Consider the following 18,215-nt stretch of genomic DNA (forward strand, 5'->3'; position numbering starts at 1 on the left):
ACTCTAAACGGAAAATGCCCAAAATGGACTCAGTATGTATACTCTGTAGGGTCGGTCACTGAATCTTTCTTCTGTTGGTTGCAGACCTTTTGACGAAGGAATCAAATTTCAATATTCAGTAGTATTGAGTGGCCATTGCCGATTTTTTCAATATTTCTACCGGTACTGTGGAATCATTCATGGAATAGATTTATTTTTTTAGAAATTTTTATTGTTGTACTGTTTATGGTTTCTTAAGTCCAAATATTATTTCTTCTTGAAGATGTTCTCAGGCTAAGGTGCACTATGGACGGGCCCTTCGAGCCATTCAATACCGAGAAGAAATGAAGTCGACAGCTTCATGCGTAAATTGATTCAGAATTTGCTGATGATAAAACATGTGTACACTTTGTCAGGTAATTATGTTCAGTAGTGCTTCCTGTACTGTTTAGAAAAAGACCCTATCACACAAGTACTTTTTTGTTACTTAGCAAAAACAAAATATTATTTATTATATAAATCCACAGGCATTTTGCTCCCAAGCTTTCCACATTTATGTACAGTGCACTAACACTATTACATATATAGACAAAAATATATGTAAAAAAGATATATATATATAAATGTGTAAATTTTTTCACATTTAAATTAAACATGACTGCTCATTCCAATACAATGGCCCGCATTAGCAATGAGTTTAATGTGATCTCACGAAAAAGTGAAACTTTGAAAAAATTATAATAGAATATAATATGACACGAGGAATCCTTTATTATTGGACAGATGACAATGAGTTTACCAGCTAATACCAGTGTGATGGCTTAACTGCGCTACAACTATTATTGCTGCTGCTACGGCTTCTGTTATTGTTGTCGAAAAAAAAAAAAAAAAAAAAAAAAAGAGAGCATATCAGTAGCAGTTACACATTGATGTCGCGCAGTCAAATGTTGAAAAGCATTTTCGTCAATTGACATTTTGAACGGAATGTCAGCGACACCACGAACATTGCCATTATCATCGTCATCATCATAATCATTATGATCATCGTTAGCCATAATAGCAACACAAGCAGCAAGAGCCAGCGCAGCATTAGCAGCGACCGCATCAACAAAAGCATTTAAATAAAAATGTGTAGAAGTGGTCACCCGTATAGGGTTCTTTGCTAAATGAAATGAAAATTCTATTATACTTTTTTGCGTTTTGCTTTTTGTTTTCTTTTTGTTTTTCATTTTCTACTCATGCTAGACTCACTTCGGAGACCAAGTTAAACCAGTTAACACTGTGGGTTATTAGATTAATGTCGGCCTGTGCTTATTTCTCTTTTTCCCCTCTTCATCCCGGTTAGAGAAATGACTTTGGCGACAAAAAAATAGCAAAAAAAGAAAGATTTTCATGCAAAATCGAAAAAGAAGAAAGGAATTCGAAAATCTATTACAAACAGTAATAAAAAACCAGCTAAAAGTGTGTAATACGATTTTCGAACAGTTATTTGACTATGTAAGCCGATGGAAAAAAAATCTCAGAATAGTAAGGATGGGCAGTTTCTTTTTTTCTGCTTTTTCCGTACATCTAGGTTTCATTACAGCGTTTACAATCGTTCGCAACACTGCAGACTGATTTACCCCTTTTCGTTGGGAAGATATTTCTTTATAAATTGAATAACTTGCTTCACTTTAACAAGGCATACGGCATGCATTTCAACAACAGTATATGGAAATACTCTTGTCATCATTACAATTTATTCCTTTCAAAGAAATAAATTCTTGGATTAAAGAAAGACGAATCCTTACACATAAGGCTACCGGCTGTATGTATGAAATAGTTCATTAATTTCTTATGTATAAACGAGGAAGTTCGAATTACATTTTATACATACGCAGAGGTAATCGATTAATTCGTTTGCGTATTCCGCTATAAATTGGACAATGGTCCTCTTGTTAATCTGCTGGTGCTGATTGCGCTGTACATGATCTATGTTATAAAAACTTTGCGACAGATATTGTGAAATTTTTTTCTGTATTTGGCTAGGATACCTGCCTGGAATGAAGAGTTCAGTGCGCGGATTATTGCTTCTGGGCTCTACCTTACTGCTTATCTACTGATTGTTAGCTTATTATTTACTTTCTTTATATTAAATCTTAAAAGGTTGTAACAATTAATAACCCTAAAGTAGGCAACACTTTGTGAATATTTTGCTCGAAGAAGTATACACAAAATTTATTGTTTAAACCGCTGAATTTTTCTGCTCGGAAAGCAACAACAACGCACGATCTTTTGGCAGCAGTTCAAACATTTCTGAATTTATCCGCAAACGATAAAAAAGAGATAAGAAGGAACACATACGCGCAGGCAATTACGCCGCTTCCTTAGGGATATTGGAAAACGTTAAATAATTTGTGTGGTACAGGCATCGGTCATGATAAAAAAATTTCCTTTAAATTTTAAGCTTGAAATTTTACAAAGGTTTTATTCGAAACCACGTTTTGCGAGTTTGCGGCACCGCTGTCTTTTTCAACAATCATCCAAATGCCTGGGAATTTGAGCTGTCTCTTTAAAATAATATTCTTTAGCGAGCATCATAGGATTTTTCGCCTACGAAATTAAAACATCTTGTTTTTATTGAATTTGATTCACCGACAAATTTTCGCCGAAGAAGGCACACTGTTGACAATGGTTCGGACCGAACCATTTTTTTAACCACTGTTCATATAACGGCTTATCTCGAAAAGTCACCACATGAATATATGTGTTTAATAGCAGGCTGTATCCCATTATTATGTTTTGACTTATTTCTCTTTCCATAACTTTAGAAAGTTTATTTTTAGTGAGCTTATGTTGATGGTACAACCCTCAATGCGAGGGTTTCTTTTGCTTTTTCGAAAAGCCATTTAAATCCACAAAAAAAATGGATTTCTATGTTTCTTTTCCTCTCTCTCACACCGATCATTAGCTTAAACTATAATATTAATGAACCCTGATCGAGGAAGAAGGAAGCAGAGAATTTACCGATTTTCTTGATCATATTTTTTATTTGATCCTTCGCCCAATCTACTTGTTTTTAGCTTATTTTAAATCTCTAAAATACACGAGCAACCATGGCTAATGCAAGTTTTACCCTTTAAGCAAAGGAGAAGTAAAAAATGGAGAAGGACGGACAATGTGTCCTTGATAACTGGGCAGGCATTCCCAGGCGAAATGATAAATGATTGGAAATCATTGGAAAAGTGAATTGCTATAGAAACATGAAAATCCTAAACGTAGCTTGTATTACGTTCCCAACATATTAAGATCACGAACATGCGTCGGATGAGATGATGAACACAAAAATTAAGCCATAAGAATACATGATATCCTGATTGTAATTACCTGCGTTCGTCTCTGCATTAATATTTATAAAGACTTTTAATACATAGGGAGAGAGGGAAAGACAGAGCGAAACGTATTACAGAAACCCATTGAGACAGAGATAATTACTTTGGCCCATAGTAATAGTGTAAAGGCATATATTACCAAGAGAATGAACACCGGTGGAAAGCAAAGACAATATCCAGCTGAGTGCTTAACGGCCAACAATCCTAGCTATTGGGCTATAGGAACTTTATTCAAGGCACAAATTTTTTATAACCGTACATGTACAAACATATGCATAGAAGTGCACAGACAAGCAAAAATATTTTTAAAGCTCAAACCGGTTTCATTTAAAATTAGAAGAAAAAAAATTTTTATTGAAAATTTCCTAAATTTTCTCAAACAAAGCCCTCTTTCCTTACCATTTTTTTCTTTTTTTTTTTTTTTTTTGTGTGCATTTACAGATTATTGTATACGTATCCATTTGTGTCTCTCACTAAGGAAAACACATTAATCATTTTCAATAGAAAATTAGCAATTAATAACTGCCGGCAAAGTTTTGGAACGAGCCAACAGCATTTAAAGAAGAAAAAAGTCAAAGGAGTTTTCCAGGATATTGCGAGAAAATGAAATACACCTGCACTCTAGTCGAGATATTTGAATGTATTCTACTTAGATTACCAGAAATATGTTTTTAATTTGAAAAACCATTAGTTATCGAAGGTGTTGTGGTTGTCGTTCCACAGTAGGAGTACTATGCTATGAGAGGTTGTGTGTGTGTGTGTGTGTATTGGTGGATAAATAAGAACACATGTGTTTACTGTCATAAGCTATACTCTGGCACATATAATGCACGAACTTATTTCAATCTTGAAAGGACTTTTACATACGTACATTTCTCTACATACACACTTACATGCTTACACATTAACCTTTGATAATAAATAAATTACTTTACATTCTCTCACTCGATGTTGTTGGGGAGTCGAACAAAACTTTTGTTCTTCATCTTTTGTCTGATGTGTGAGGTCTGTCAGTATGTGTATATTTGCGTATTGTCTCTTGTTGTCTTGCCTGCATGTGTAACCAATTTTTATGTTTTGTTTTTATTTTCTTTTTGTTTAACTTTTTTTTCTTCTCTTTTGTTTTACTTTTTTACTTGCTTTCTACATTCTTGTGGCGTCAAAGAACCTTAACGAAGATAAATAGTTCAAGTTTTTTTTTATTTTGTTTTTTTTTGTTTTTTTTTTTTTTTTTATGTATATATTTCGCTGCCAAATTTAGTGGAAAATTGAAAAAAGCTTTTTAATGTGTTCGTACACTAACTAACTGCACATACATACATGTATAGGCATTTTTTAAACATTTACATACAGTGATATTTTTTAGTATTTATTAGAATCTTTGCTATTGTCGCTGTTATTTAAGAAGGAAGAGATAGAAAAGACGATGATAGCAAGAGCGAAGAAGTTCTTCGGCCATATTTTTCATGTTCCTAATTTCTATGTTTCCAGGCCGTCATATTCCGTTGGCACCATATCTTTTTTTTACAAAAAAAAAAACGAAGAAAACCATTAAATTAAAATTTATATATATCGCGATTGGCTAATAAATTCTGAAATTTATTATGCTTTAAATTTCGATAACTAATCATAATAAAAATAAATTCAAATTTCATTTTGTTCCTTTTATATTCAAGCATGGTATCGCTTTGTAGGTTATTGATATGTCATGCGGCAAGGGGTAAGCCTTAGAGAAATTTCGATCCTTACCAGCCAGCATTCTCTCTTGAATCTCGAAAGCAGACGTTAATGCTGTCCTATCAACAAAGAAATGATACCCAATAAGCTTGGCGGTGTGGAGCCGAGTTTCCGAGAATTCAGACAATTTAAGGCTGAATGTAGTTCGCTTAAAAGAAAATAGTGTCTATCCAACAAAACCATACTGGACCCACCATCTATTTCCCGCGCTTGGCACTGCGAGCTTTGAAAGAATTTTCTCTGTGTCATTTTACAACTGGTGAAGAAAAGTCAATTAATTTTGCCAACTTAAAATACCAGAAATTGCCCAGCTATCATTCTGATGCGTATATATACAGCGATAATACGTATACCCCTTAGGGATAGGCGGACTGAGACAGGTAAAGAAAAGCTGTTAACACCCTGGGTGGAAATGACAAATGTCGTCCGGACACATTTTCTATTTTTAAAAGTTACTTTTAGATGACGGTACAAGACCCTTTGAGAGAGAGAACAATGTATGTAATTTTTCTTTAATCAGTTATGCTGCGAGTGTAAAGAAGAGAGAAGTGAATGGTTTTTTTTGTTTAAATTAGATTGAATTTGAAGCGATTTGGGAATTCTTATATATGACTTAGGTTTTTCACTAACACTGGTAGTGTAAGTTGGCCCACGTGGTAATGTTGGAATCGATTTTACACAAACTGATTGTGAATATTTAATCGCTAGTTCTTTAAAAAAAGTAAACTACGATGTATGTAAGGAATTTCTGCTATCTCATTTTTGTGACCTTGAGCCTTCCTCAGCGAATCGATCCATGAGCATAATTAATTAAATCAATATTATGTCTTACGCTAGTCAAGCATTACAAATGCACCTAAAAGGAAAGGGCGAACAGAGTATATCCTTGTCCTACGTTGATGTATAAAAAAGTGTTATTTACTCTTTGTGCAAAAGTTAAAGAAGAAAGTAAAACGAAAATAAAAATATCAATAGTGTTGACTGCAAAAAGGTTAGTATAAAATGTTACTTAAGTCGCAAGTTTATAACCTTTCATGGATAAAAAGCAGCAGCGTAGATACATCGGTAAGGCTAAGAAGAGGCTATCGTATCAATTGATAATAAAGCTAAAGTGTGGCAATAGCAGAGACATCATTACTGCACCACTTGTCAACTAAAGCGATAAGCTGTCAGTCTCCGAACATCCTTTATACATTTTCTTACATTTCATCACAAACAGCTGAAGTCGAAATAGAAGTTGTGATCAAAACTAAAACCCCAAAGCTGCAGACGCAAGTACTTAATTTCCTTAGTTTGCTTATTTTCTATTAGAAAAGATGCAAGCTAATGCACAAAAACATGCTTGCGTACAACCATGAGGCATATATATAGAATATATAACGGCTTCTCGATGGCTCTATAAAAATTTTTAAAAGTATACGTAGAGTAAGCCATTGAGATTAGGAGAAATAAATCTATAACAACTCGAATGCAATCTCACATAACATTATTTGTATTTTAAAGGTAAATGTGATTAAGTTTACTATTAGTTGTTTTTTTTTCCTTCTGGATATTTGTCTGCATCTCTCTCTCTCTCTCTTTTCCTATTTCTCCATTTTCCTTATTTCATATAGTTTAGTTTTGCGAGCGCATGTTTGCCAAACTATAGATTACGGGAACTAAGTGTTAAATTCTTAAATGTATTTAAGAAAAAAAAAAAAAAACAAAAACAAAAACAAAAAAGGACTAAAATAAATGAGAAAACCAAACACTTGATGTCGGATTACAAGTGCATTTGGTAGTTAGTGGCAGTTGTAAATTAAAGTTATAGATGGATACGTATTAAAAGCCATATGTAGTGGTGGTCTATGGCTTACCTTGTCGGTAAGTTTATGTGATATTATGATCCTAGACCAATGATAAGAACATTTGCCAGTTTGGCAGTTAGTTAGAAATTTCATTTTAAATATCCAGTCAGTTTGTTTGCCAAGTGTTAAAAATTTTAAGCAATTAAACGATAAATTATATACGAAACGATTTATTGTTAGTATAAATAACGTAAAGAATTTTTAATTATTTTTTCCTTAATTTATTAAATGAAAATAATTTTATAAGAGTTTAAAGTGGTATATTACATAGTTGGTACATATGGTTCGACCATTCAAAATTTTGAACCTACTAGAGACACGCCGACTAATTGATGGACTTTAGTTTATCAAATGCGATAATTTTTTAGTTATTATAAGAAGCGACAAGAAGGGTCGTGAGATGAAAAAATTCCTACAACAAATACTCATGTATGCGGAAGCAATAGTCCCTGGGTCAAATCTTATTTTTGGTTATAAATTGAAAGGGATGGTCTGCGACACGACATAACAGTACATCAACAATGTTAGGAAAGAAAAGAAATATCAATTTGTGAACAATTGAGACGTCGAAGTATAGAAATTTTTATTTGATTTTGAAAACATTGAAAAAAGAACGCAATGATAAATGAATGAAAAAAAAAAAAAAAAAAAATTGCATCATTTGTTAATTAAGCTGAAAATGGCAGCTTAGTGGAAAGCGAAATTTTTTAGGAAATTCACTGCATTTTCTAAAGTTTCAAAGCGATAAGAATTAGCAGAGCGGTTTATTGCTGTCTCGATATCGAGTAGACTCGCGAGGTGCCGATTATAGACTCGAGTAACGAGTAGAAACTGCACAGTTACCTAAAATGTATGCGTCTTTCTTAGTATCGAATGAAAGGCTCTTGATGACCTGCTAGTGATATTACATACGCACCTTGCTCTGGTCAATGGAAAGTTGATATTGGAATTCTTTAAAAGTTCGATCTTTTGACATCGCTTCAAATTAAACATTGGCTAGTAAACAGTTAAGGCCCATTTTCATAATTCCACATGCAAAACGAATCTTGGTATTTAATAATTCGAAATTCCATCTGAGAATCTTTGCTGGGACAGGACAAACCTTAACCATTTTCGAACAAATTAACAACGAGTGACGTAAAAAGCATCACACATGTCAAGAATGTTCGAAAAAGACCATAGTCCTAGATAAGTAAACTTGCATAATCAGTGACAAAGCCAAGCCGGACGCTGCGTAATGTACTTTTTTTGAATTGGAAGGGAATCGTATATCGTGGGTTGCTTTCAACTAACCAGCTCTTAGCTGTAAGCAACTAGAGATGTTAAAGTACGCAATTGCAATGTAAGGATTCAGAGAGGAAAGTTCTCTTCTCCCAATACAGCAAAGCAAACCCACACGCATATATTAATGGAATCAAGTCAACTTAGCTCGAAAGTGTTATGTATCAGGCGGATAATCCTCTTAATAATGTAAAGTAGACTTCACAACCACCTTTTTTGCAAATCATTTGCTTCAGTTTTTTATCCAAGAATTCCAAATAGTGATAGCGCAATGTGAAGATCTTGCAAAGTTACAAGATGTTATCGATCGAAATGTCCGCTATTTGCTTCTACAAATTTCATATAAAATATAAGAAATGTGTAGACAAATTTCGGCGAAAAAACGCAATGAAATTTTTCCTCGCTCTACCTGTCCTGTTCTGTTACGCATTTCAAATGTCTACACGTACATAGTTCCACTAGGGTACATAAAGTACGTAGTTCCACTAGAGTACATAGTTCCGCTAGAATTTAGAACGAGTCTAGAATGCTGAAAAGTGTTTGAATGCTAAGTACATCTCGTTATTTAAGTTTTATCTAGGACCAGCTGTAAGTTTCCTTACAATATTTATTATACATAGATCGTCGGAATTCATTATTTTTAAAACTAACATCCTTAACTTATTTAAAAATGACTACGCATAATGGAACCATAGAAAATTGCTGAATTCTGTTTTCCAGACGCCTGTTATTAATTAAAATCAATCGATGCTCTTTGTTCCGTCAGCGTGGAACAGCGGAATTTAAGATGTCCCCTTACGTATCAATCTGCTATGGTAAGTTCATCGTCTTTTCTATGCGCTAAATTTTGTTTACACTTTTCTTTTACAAGTCGTTTTTTTTTTTCTATATAAAATTGCAATAATTTTTTTTGAAACGATTTTTTATAGAATTGTGCAAAAAGTTACGAAAACTTTTTGTTCAGTTTATGGAAAAATTATGATTTCGCTTTCGCTGGTAGCTTAGTGCCTAAGCAAAGAGGGAGACGGGTGAACATAAGATCCTAACCGTGCGATATATTTCTTAACTCTTTGCTCTAGTTTTTGCAATTCGCATAATTAGTCAGTAGCGTGGGTATAGGACACACGAAATCCTTGTTAGTAGCTTTGAAACCTTAGAGCTTTAAAATAAATCTATTAATACTTTTCTTTAACTTATCTCATTTTATTTCTCTTTTAATTTATTATATTTTGTTCATCATGCTTGCGGTTAAGAGCATTGCAATAAATCTAATTTACAATATAAACTGAACAGCCAAACACTGAAACAATTCATATTAAATTTTCTTGCAAGTTCTTTCAGTAACCAACGAATCCGTCGTTGATGTAAAGTACTACAACTATAAGAGAGAAAAAAGAAAGGAGCAAAAGGAAAAAACTCTAATTTATAACTTACAGAAAATTACATTTTTACTATGGTTTATATACCAAGTATAAGAATCAAAGTTAGCTGTAAAGTTTCAAGCAAAGTAACAGCAAAAGCGCCAGCAACAGCAACGGCAGGCGGCATCATTATTATCATCGCGTCATCATCGTGATCATCATCGCCACCATAACAAACGTCGACAACATGTTTTACTACACTCAGTTAAAGTTAGGAGCAGGCAAAGCCAGCAGGGCAAGGCAAACAAGTGAAGAAGGAAGCGAATCCAAGTAATTTCATATTTTATGCTGATAAATAACATTTTTTATTGCATTATGCCGAGAGTATGAGAGTAATAAGGACATCTTTCTTCCACATCTCTTTCCCTCTCTTTCTTAATATAAAATTGAACGAAGGCGGCTTTAATGTCAGCGTGTTCTTTATGGGTAGTAGGTGTTTTTGGAGTGAAGGGGAAAAATCATTTCCGGTGTAGGTCATTGGTCTTCAAAAATGCAAACCCCTTTCCTATATTGAATGCACATATACGTATTGTCATTGCAAATGTTTGAAAGTATGTTGGATTGATTGTATAAAAGAAAGCAAAAAAAAAAAAAAAAAAATCACATATAATTCATGTTGATCTCTAACCGCAACCGTATATACCACGCCACACTAACCTGACACTCGAAAGGTATACGTTACAAAATAGTAATAGTAGTTGTTCTTATATGTTGCTGTTGTTGTTATTATTATTGTTGTTGTTGTTGTTGTAGTACTTCAAGTGAACTGAAGTGAAGTGAAACGGTTTTTTTTCTACAACAATAATGAAAAAAACGACATATACATATATATTATATATTATATATATGAAAAGGATAACTTGTATAGGTGGTAAAACGATGTTAAAGTCATGGGTGATATCGGTCATGTAAACACCCGGTGCATATTAAACATGATGATGTGTGCATGTGAGCGTGCGTGTAAGGATGTTAGAGTTCCATTTCTCATGACTAGACATGAATATGACTTACATCACTACTCACACAATCCTACATATGTAAGTATTTGTAAATGACTATTGACTTTATAAGGTTTGCGTGCTTAAATGCTACAGAGCGCAAAAAAAAAGAGAGAAAAATTATGAGAAAGGCGGAGATAGGGAGGGCGGGAGGAGAAAATACAATAAGTGAGAGGCAGTATAGCGATGATATTATCACATTATTATGTTTGATGGTATTGTTACAATTTGATGAATGACATTATACTGTACAGCTGCACTAGTTTTGCTGCCATTGCTATTGCTACTGCTCCTGCCGCTGATGCTGTTGCCGTTGCTGGTATTGCTCTACTTTATATGTTAGAAATGTTTGCGTCTTTGGCTATAGGGCTGCTGGCGTACTTTTGTAAAGAGTGCATGTGAGTAATAACTGAAAAGGGAAGCCATTTTTTATACAATTTTTTTTTTTTTTTTTAAATGTATTTTTTTTATTCTTCTTTCTTCTGCTTCCCTTTCTCACTCTTCTCCACTTGATAATTTACTTTTACATAATTCTCGACTATGTACACAACTAGTTGGTTCACACATTTAAAGCAAAAATGCAAATATATATATATATATATATATATATAAAAATGAAAAATACTCATAAAATACTAGATTTTCATTTTTCTTGCTTATTCTAATGTGAAAAACGTAAAAATATAGGTTTCTAGGTATGCTGTAACATAGATCGTCTTTCATTTTCTATTTTTCTACAAAACGTTAATTTATTTTTATTTTTTTTTTTTTGAAAAATGCCAGGCAAGTTTGAGTAAAAAAGCAAGCTAAAGTTTCCTTTGTTCTCGCTTTGAAATTAACAAAGTGTCTGAAAATCTATCATAAGTCTAGTTGAACATTGATTATATTAAATAAAAGACAGGCAAAAAGCTTTCCAAATACCTTAAGACGAATCTTGGATACTCAACTTCTTAAAACGAGAACAGTTTTATCCAACGTAATCACATAAGTTGATCGAAAGATTCAACGATCACACCGATATTTTAAACAGATTTCTAATGATTGCACAATTTATGCCCTTGTTACAGCTCGTAGATGTTTCATAATAACGTACGATGTACACATCACGCACACATCGTCGCATTCTTAATACGGTTAGTATATTTGTTGAGAAATTCACATCAATTTTTGCATTGGCTTCGTGGTCATCAACGTAGACAAATTTTAGCTTTTTCGCGGAATTTTTTGTATAGACGTTTTACAAGTTCAACAATAGACAGACATCAAAGGACAATATTCAAGATGGGCGAAAAAAATGATAAACTCTGAATTTAGTTATTCTGAAATGCGCTCTCCCGATCAATCGTCTCGTCTGTAGTCAAGATGCTACAGCTATAGATTGCTGGAAGGGGTAAATATGAAAGGGTAAAATAAGAAGGGCGACAGTATCTCAAAATCTTACAATTATCAACATGAATATGTGTGCCTAGTTCCCAATTCCCCATAACAGGAATGAATAGGCGGACATAGTTAGAAAATGTGCGTTCACTGAGAATGTGCATCTGAAGAGTGATCTCTATTATGAATTCAAAATTACGTAAGCGTAAGAGCTGAACGCGCCTTAAAATCTCGGGCGGAAAGGTTAGACAGCTAAAAAGCTTACGTTTATCGGGGATGTAAGTACAATATATAAAGCACGGTCTCTGCTGTGAATTTCAAAATTTTGTAAGTGAGAGAGTTGACCGTTTCTCGTCGTCTCACAGTGATCAACAATGTGTGTCCCTTTCATCCAACTTCCAACAACAGAGATGTATAGATGAGCATGGCTAGAAATTTTACGTTTATCTGTGAAGTAAATTTCAAAATTTTACGCAAGCATCGATTCTAAGGACATTCAAGGAACGAGTTGGTTATGTCAGAACAACCAAAAATATTTCTATCACCTTACATACCTGTTGCGAAGACAGTTCTAAATCTATTATACTTGAATTTTTCAGTGAAGTGTGTACAAGAAAACTTTATTTTTCAACAACTACATGAGTTCGATTTTTCATCCATTGTGAGTGAAGAGAAAAGTACAATTTATCTTTTGTGTATTTTTTAATAAACATTTTTTAAGTAATGCATCTTGGAAACGTTGTGCTACCAGACATGTTCCTAGAATTTCATGGAAAGTTTTTTTTCGCATTTTGAAGTATCTCTAACAATAACTAGAAATTTCGTCAAGTTTTGAACAATATTTTTACGCTCATTGTAGTTTAATATCAAGTATTAAGTATACATCTTGTTTATTTTTATGAAATCTACTGCCTGTCCGATAAGCAGCACATCATTAATCAATTGTATTAACTAAAGAGTGAAATCATTAGTCAAGTTCTCCCACTAAAGTTTGAATTTTGTTATACAATATGATAATCGATTACAAGAATCTTACAATATTGCCAGTGACTCGCATAATTAAGGGCGTAGATTTAAAGCACTTCAAGAAAAGTATATATATACATATATATATATATATATATGTATGTTTACAAGTATGCGCTTGTAAATATCATATGAACCGTTTAATTTAAGTAACATGTAAATATCGTGGAGAATTCTTTACAGAATATTTGTCACTTGCGATAACTTCCATTCTTAGTGGAAAACATTAATCGCTAGCTGATCGGTTAATCGACAGATTTGTAACTTGAACAGATTAATCTTCCTCTGTTAGTAGAAGAGTTTAGTCACTAGAACATTGACTAATTTGTCATTAGAGCAGCTGTCGCTTGCAGATTCGATTTTAGGTTGAAAAGATAAATCTTTAGTTGAGGATAGCCGTCAGCTGCGTAGATTAGTCTTCAGTTGCCAAAGTTAACTGATCGATTATTCGACATAGTAATGGCCATATAGAGAGATTGGACTTCGGATATCATTGGAAGATATTAACCGCTACCAGATTGTTTAGTTTCCGTTCCAATGAATTAATCCTTGATTGTCAGCGGAAGGGATTGATCGTTCATCGATCGTCCAGTCGTTAGCATAGTTATCTTTGGAAATCAATGGAAGAAATCAATAGTTAGTTGATCGATTAATCTATACAATAGTCATCGTTTGGATAGACTACTCTTTAGCTGTCAGTTAAGATAATAGTCGTTAATTGATCGGTTAGTCTATAGAGCATTTACCACTTAGCGAGATTAGCCCTCTGTTGTCGGTGGAAGAGATTCATCGCTCATTGGTCAATTGGCCAATGGAGAGGTTACGCCTCGAAGCGGTAAGTCTTTAGTATTTAGTCTTTAGCGATTAGTCAACACTGAAGAAATTAATTTTTCTTTATTAGCCTAGGAAGTCAAATCGAGAAATGCAAAGTTGTAAGTTCCTGAACCAACGGAAAATAATTTGATGCTCGTTAAATAAACGCCAGCTCAAGTTTTTTGCTACTTACATCGAACTTCATTTTTTACTACAGAACCGCCCGTTTTACTTTTTATATATTTATGCTATTGACCATTACATCGATCATGTGACGTTGCGGACCAGATTTTCAAAGGGCTTTCTATTGCCAGGTAGCCATCCTTTTTGAATGTAAATCGAAGCCTTATTATTGCAGGTTCGAATCAATCAACAGGTCACGCTGCACGACGCTTATTCATCTTTTATTTTGAATTCAACTGCGCATTAATTTTGACTTTACCGTCCAAAATGCCTCTTGTCCATTCGATTGCAAATTTTATTGTACATTTCTTCATTTGAAGACGCGCTTTTTAACTTTCCTTACCAAAAGCTGAAGAGTTCACGTTATTAAGATATTGTGGCACGCGATCGTCCAGCTCTCTCGGAATCGGCTTCACTTCTTCTTTACATGTCACGTTTAGAAAATCGACTCCTTTTGTTTGGAAAGAAACCTAAGGTCGCAAATCCCTTAAAGAAAGTAAGTGAACTAAACCGGTTGATAGTGCACTCTAGTGCTGAAGGCGGATTATAAAAAAGTTTTATGGCAAGTGGTGTTGTTATGTGTTTCGAAAATAATTTGTACAGAGCCTTCTACTTTTTTTGAATGATCTTCTATCTCCTTTCCTTCTTTTCTAAACTTGCTTGTGAACAAAGTAAAAAATTTCTAAAACGTTATGCAAAGCGCTTAGCTTCGTATGTTAGCGCAACGTTGAACGATGCTCCGTTTCACATAACGTGACATACGAGTGACATTTATGACAGCAATGCTAATTAGCATCTGAACAATCTTTACAGAATTTCTCAAAACTCTTAAATTAATTTTACTACCACATATGCGTCACTTAACAGTTATTAACCTTGCTTTAATAACAACAATGTCAATATTTAAGTTGTTTTCAATTTTGCATGAAAATCTCTTCCATTTTTAAGGTTCTTTTAAAATCTTAAATAAAGCGCGACCTTAACATATAATCGCGAAAATTCAAGTATCTATTTATATGTAAACCAACAGCAAATGATACTCACAACCATTTGTAATATTATCTCAGCCTAGAACATGGCCTTCGTGTCATATCAACTCTGTGTAAAGAACAGAAGCGAGCACAACAAAAGAGATAAAATAAAAATATAATAAAAAAAAACGGGAAAAAAAAATAAGTGGTAAAATTTTATGAGTATACACGGTAAAAACAGATTACAACAAATCATGATTAAAGAACTCTCCTCGTATGTGTGCACAGAGCCTAAGGAGTATCTGCATTTAACTGCCGGCAACAAGAGCGAATGCCTTACAATGCAGATAAACGCTTTCGCTAACAAATGCTATGGAATAAAATAAGGCAGACCTCGCTGACGAACTAAGCTGTAAGCCTATCTTTTCTCTCTCTCTCTCTCTCTCTCTCTCTCTCTCTCTCTCCCTCGTTCTATGTAGTGAACCCAGTAAACGTGTATTTGCTTTGCATAAATTTTCTGTTTATATGTGCATGCTGGGATTACTAAGCAACAATTTTTTCTGTTATTTTCATTTTCATCTGAATGACTACTAGAAAAAAAAAAAAAGAAAAAAAAAGCAAGAAGAAAAAATAAAACCAGGCACTTCATGTGTGAAGCACTTTTCACATGCGATTTGTGTTGAAAAGCGTCAAGAGACATTATTTAAAGGTGACACAGTGCAACAACACATCTTCTTCAATACACCTACGTACTTATAGTAACCTAAGCACTAAACCGAACAGTCTACAATAGCTTTGCCTAGCAGAACGTTACGCAGCACTAGTGTGGAGCGAACATGCCAGCATATCGTGCATGCCAAACAATGTGATTCTCAAGGATAACATAAAGTGTTAGCCATTACCTTGTGAACTCTGCATTGCATGCATGCATCTTCCCCATCTTCGGTTTTTTCTCTAGCATTCCGTACTTCTTGACGTGTTCGCACATACCATAGCTAACAGCAACAGTAAGAAGCCCGTAACTGACAGTACAGCATTTGGTTTAGGTAGTAGATGACTACAGTGACAGACAAAGCCAAAATACAATAACAATAGAATGGTTTTGGCCATACAAGCAGATAATAGCAGTCACCTAGTCAACCAAACAGCCAACCAACTAAAGGCGTCGAAACGCGTTTAAGTGCGACCTATACACATACTTAAATGCACTAACCTTTACTATTTCATGTATATTACACACATCAAACGTACATACAATCGTTAATATACACAATAATATATATATAAAGAGAAAAAGAAAATAGCTCTCAAGAAAAATATGCGCTATACTAACATAAGCCTGCATACTACCGCCCATTGACCACCATAACCGTAAACATTGCTTTAGCTTTCCAGCTTGTTTCACTAGAAGCGTTGTCATTGCGAATTAAGTTGCGTTAGGGACTCGTTGTTATACCATAATAGGACACTTGAAGCACTTGTCCTTTACCATTTGGTAAAAAAAAAATATGTTAGACTCTTTAGTGGTAATAGGTTAAAAATACAAGCCATATATAAACAGTACTCGCAGACACTCATATTGCTACAACTTATAAAATAGTGATCATAGTTGTGTTGAAAATATAAGAAATCACTACTAAGTGCATTTCATGTGATTTATATCTTGAAGATTCTTTATTGAAAATCATTGTTAAGTGAATTAAGTCGGTAAGCCCTAGATATTGACCCTCAAGTTACTTTCACTATTAAGGGAAAAGAAAGCCACATATTGTAAGAACTGAAAAACAAACATATTTATGGCTCAGAAGAAGAATAAAAAAATAGCAACCCTTTTGATACCGAAAGCTAGTTCTCTTGTCCTCTTATTGAAACGCTTAGAAGTTGGCAATGAAAATGATTAAGTTTATCGCCTAATAACAGTCACTTAAAATTAGTTACTTCGCAAGCAAGCCTCCGAGAGTATTTAACGTTTAGTGACTTTTTCCAAACTTCCAAGTCAAATATGTACTGAGAGTTTGAGCCTTGACCCTTTCTTCTTCTTCATTTTCAATTGTTCCTACATGCTTAAAGGATATCCCCGGAGTGGCTAATCAACAATATACGCGCAGGTAAAAAGAAGGATAATTCTAAATCTTTAACTATCCTACCAACTTAGAATTAAGTGATTCTAAAACGAAAAACTGCATTGGCATGTGGATGATACTTATAGCAAAAAAAAAAGAAAAAAGAAAGCAAAATCGAACTTTTCAATATTTTATTTGTAACCCGCCGGAAGGTAGGCAATAAACATCGTTATAAGCAGCTTAAATTGTACCTCGCTTTTGAAAAGATACTAATCAAATGGCATAACCAATGCCTTATGCTACTTGAGTCTGCTAAAAGATGTACTTTATAGACTCGTTTGTGATTTCTGTTATTTATTTTCCTCGATTGACTGGAAAGTAGTTCTCCTTCCTTCGTACAGGCCAAATAATTTTTACATCATTTTCAAAAAGTTTAAATATTTAAGTCACTATGAACCCACACAGGTATACGAAATGTTCACCTCAACTATACTATACTTCATTATCATTTCAAGTTGCCGTGAATGGAAAGAACAGTCAGATAACGATATGAGAGAAATACTAGAAATTGATTTTTTTTCTTTTTTTTTTTTTTCTTGGGAACAATGTAAAGTAGTTTCTGCATGAGCAGAGAAATAATAATAATAGAAAAAAGAAAAGGAAAAACAGCAACAGCAACAGCAAAAACTACTAAACAACACAAACATCAAATATCATTTGTAATGTTGACGATAACTAAGTAATGATGATAACTCATAAAAAAGTTCGCCTAACGCAAAAAACAATTTTTTCCCCCCTTACTCTAGCCATACAACGAACGAAATCTCAACTTAGAACTAAGAGTTTGTTTATAGTTGATACAGTTAGTCGGTTAGTTATCCGTGAATCCATGCTACGCCTACATCGCTATCATGGATGCAGTAACTATTGTTAAGCTCGTTATGAATGTAGGAAAAAAGTTAACAAAAGCCGATGAACTGTTATCCTCAGGCAGTATAAACCCTTTTTCTTTCCTCTTTTTTTTACTAATATTATACAACTCTAGTAAATAAACTGAGACTAAGTTAAATAGTAGTAGTGCTGATGAACAGCAAAAAAAAAAAAAAAACAGGAATAGAAATTATATGTATAACTGAATAGAATAAACG

The 18,215-nt window shown here is 33.8% G+C and overlaps 1 protein-coding gene across 1 annotated transcript in view; it reads right to left on the minus strand.

Annotated features, from left to right (window-relative positions):
- The window catches only part of LOC119640736, an 84,027-nt gene that overhangs the window by 12,512 nt on the left and 53,300 nt on the right, over positions 1 to 18,215 (minus strand). The window lies entirely within an intron of this gene.

Source organism: Glossina fuscipes, unplaced genomic scaffold (assembly GCF_014805625.2).
Source record: "Glossina fuscipes isolate IAEA_lab_2018 unplaced genomic scaffold, Yale_Gfus_2 127, whole genome shotgun sequence".
Classification (NCBI taxonomy): domain Eukaryota; kingdom Metazoa; phylum Arthropoda; class Insecta; order Diptera; family Glossinidae; genus Glossina; species Glossina fuscipes.